This window comes from Aethalodelphis obliquidens, unplaced genomic scaffold (genome assembly GCF_003676395.1).
Source record: "Aethalodelphis obliquidens isolate GAN/ISIS:26980383/991018 unplaced genomic scaffold, ASM367639v1 scaffold68, whole genome shotgun sequence".
Classification (NCBI taxonomy): Eukaryota; Metazoa; Chordata; class Mammalia; order Artiodactyla; family Delphinidae; genus Aethalodelphis; species Aethalodelphis obliquidens.
In genome coordinates, this window is record NW_020838012.1 from 9,045,670 (window position 1) to 9,048,714 (window position 3,045).

General features: G+C 47.2%; 1 pseudogene; it reads right to left on the reverse strand.

Moving 5' to 3' along the window:
• Positions 1–1,484: 1,484 nt before the first annotated feature.
• LOC113611169 (glutathione S-transferase P pseudogene) lies at positions 1,485–2,160 on the reverse strand (annotated as a pseudogene).
• Positions 2,161–3,045: the final 885 nt, after the last annotated feature.

Here is a 3,045-nt window from a genome sequence, read left to right on the forward strand (position 1 = left end):
GACATAGATTTTAGGCTCTGATAAGAGTGAAGGGACTGTGTTTCCTTCAAGTCCCCATAATGAGAATACTGATGCTCTCAGCCACTGGGAGGTAATGAGCTGGTGCCTGCTCTACAGATACCAGCAAGTATCTGCTCTACTGAGACTTGATTTTGCCAGGAGATAGTCTGAAGATAGAGTTATGTCCCTTTGTGAAGGCTGAATAGGGAATCAGGTCTTAAAAGGCCAACCCACATCCATTGCACAAAAGAATAAGCAGCGAATCCCCAGAGTTCTACCCCATACTTTTAGCCTGGGCAATTTTTAAAGCAGCCGTATCCAAACCTCCTTGTCAACAGCAAAACCAAATCGTTTTCAGTAAACCATTCATCCAATACCCTGCACTGAGTAATGCTACCTGCTGACATTTCTTTCACCATCAACTCCCCACAAAATGGACTCCAAGATAGATAAATGAGGAAGCTTGTTACAAGAAATTGTTACTGTATTTATAAACCAGTTAAAAGTGAAACAATAAAAATTGAGACAAGGAGAGCAAGAAAAATTGAAGTCCTGTGCTCCTCTCTGGGCATAATTACCTGGTAGGCCAGTTATCTGTTCAGGGTACTCCTACCTCAAGGTAGTATTTGTAATAAAAGAACACCAGTCTTTCTGGTCTCTTTAGAGGCAAGCAACAAGCTCATCTAAACTCCTATCAGTCTATTCACAACTGGCTTAAAAAATAAGGAATTAGGAGAAAGGGAAGGAGGGAGAAAACAAATTTCTTCATTAACTCATTGGGAAGTCTTAGGACCTCCTGAAGAAGCTCCCTTCTTTGATCCCAAATCTCACAATCATAGTGTAGTTCCAGTTCTACATAAGCATCCATGAATGGTTCTCTAACTGGAGCACATGCTCTCAAACCCAAAGTCAACGCCCAGGCCAAGAAAACTCAAATCTCAAATAAAATCTCAAATAATCCAATAATATCTATTCCCCAGGTAATGGCAAATAGTATAACAATGTTTGTGAACAAAGACCCACATTTGAGAAAGTCCTGCTGCGCCCTTATAAACACAGACACACACACATACACCCACACACACTTAATCTTTGAGGGCCAAAATTTTGAAAAGAAATCTGGACCAGGGTAGGCAAAGAGCTGGAAAGGATGATAAAATCCTGGAGGGATAATTTACCATTAGGATAGGAGGAGAGAGGACAGGTGCGCTGTCTTCTGTACCATAGTCCGAAGGGGAAAAGGGACTTGTTATTGGTTCTGGGTCTGAGAGGGGCCACATGTGGAACAAACTTGGTTTGGGATGAACTGGTGGCCAGCTTGAGCCCTGAGGAAAAGATTCTTCAAGTGCATCTGAAAGCTGGTTTCAGTGTGGAGAACCTCTTGGAAATTTGATTGGCCCTGGGGAAAGGGAAGCAGGCAGCTCTCTTTCTTCTTCTGCAGAGAGTGCCACAAGCCCTCACTGTTTCCTGTTGAATGGGGCGATTTACTTGCTGTGCGTGGTGGGAAGGCAGCGCGGCAGGGCCAGGACCTGGTGAGTCCGCAGCCAGTGCAGCAGCTTGTAGCCTGTGAAGGAGATCTGCTTGCCCATAATGCAGTCGGGCTTCTCTGGTGCTGGGACAGCAGGGCTCAAAAGGCTTCAGGTGCCCGGGCAGTGCCTTCCCATCATCCTCCTTGCCCACCTCGGGGTTGGTGTAAATCAGGGTGGCGTATCGGCAGTGGAGGGCCTTCACGCTGTAGTTGCCCGCGTCCACCAGGGCTGCCTCTCGCTGGTCCTTCCCACACAGCCTCAGGGAGCAGCCCAGGTATCGCAGGATGGCATTGGACTGGTACAGGGTGAGGTCTCCATTCTGGAACTTGGGGAGCTGCCCGTACAGTTAGGAGGCCTTGAGTGGGCACTGCAGCTGGGTCTCCTTGGTCACCGCCTCCTCCTTCCAGCTCTGGCCCTGGCCAGCCCGCAGCACGTGTGTGGCCTTGGCAGACCCTGGAACAGGGAAGTAGAGAGTGGTGTGGGGCGTCAGGGTGGTGGCAGAGCTCAGGCCAGTGTGGGGGATCTTTCGCAGAGGTTGACGTGGAGGAAAGGGACCACTGTGGTCTGCAAAGGAATTAGCATAAATAGCGTCAGGTAGCAACCAGTGCAGGACAAGAGGTCTGAACCACATCCCCCTAAACAGCTGGTTTAGAAGTGGTACCGATAACTTGGCTGTTAAACTTCTGTGCCACCTCCTTTCAGAGTCTCTCAGGTTTACCACCACCTGCTTCCTGACCAAACCCAGGCCACTCCCTGAACGTCCCTCCCCCATGCCATCACCGCCTTCTGTCTTGTGGTTTAATATTGACATTTGGCCTAAAATACACCTGGAGTCCATGGGTTTTACCACAAGAGACTTTTTTTTGGCCTTGCCAAGTGGCTTGTGGGATCTTAGTTCCCCAACCAGGGACTGAACCCGGGCCATGGCAGTGAAAGCACTGAGTCCTAACAACTGGACCACCAGGGAATTCCCCCTCAAGAGATTTTTTTTTTTTTTAAATGTAAACACCAAATCGTGTAACTTGTTGATAAGTAACACTTTTTAAGCACATCAACCATGGTACTCTCACTGTGGAATTTATGGCCCTGAAGAGACTTAACCCTGGAGTTTGCAAAGTCCCCTCAGAACAAATTCTTTGGAGAAAGACTTGCTAACTGCCCTGGGAATTTGCTTTCACAGGAGGCCAAGGGAGCAGGTGCCTGAGCAGCTGGGAGAGAGTTTCCTGTTTACAATGTAAACCCGCCATGGTTCACGCTCCTTCAGGCCCAGATTCTGGCCAGACAGTACAAAGATGAGTCATCAAAAAGGAATACAGGAAAAACAAAAGGGGAATGAAGCAGTATAAAAGAGGGGAAAGAAATTAAATAGATAAAACCGATAATATCTAAAACAGGACCTATAAGAGACTAAAAAGACAGGAGGTTAGATGGTTAGAGCTAATATTTCCAACTTTAGGAATAAAAAAAATGAAATATTAGGACTTCCCTGGCGGTCCAGTGGTTAAGAATCCATACT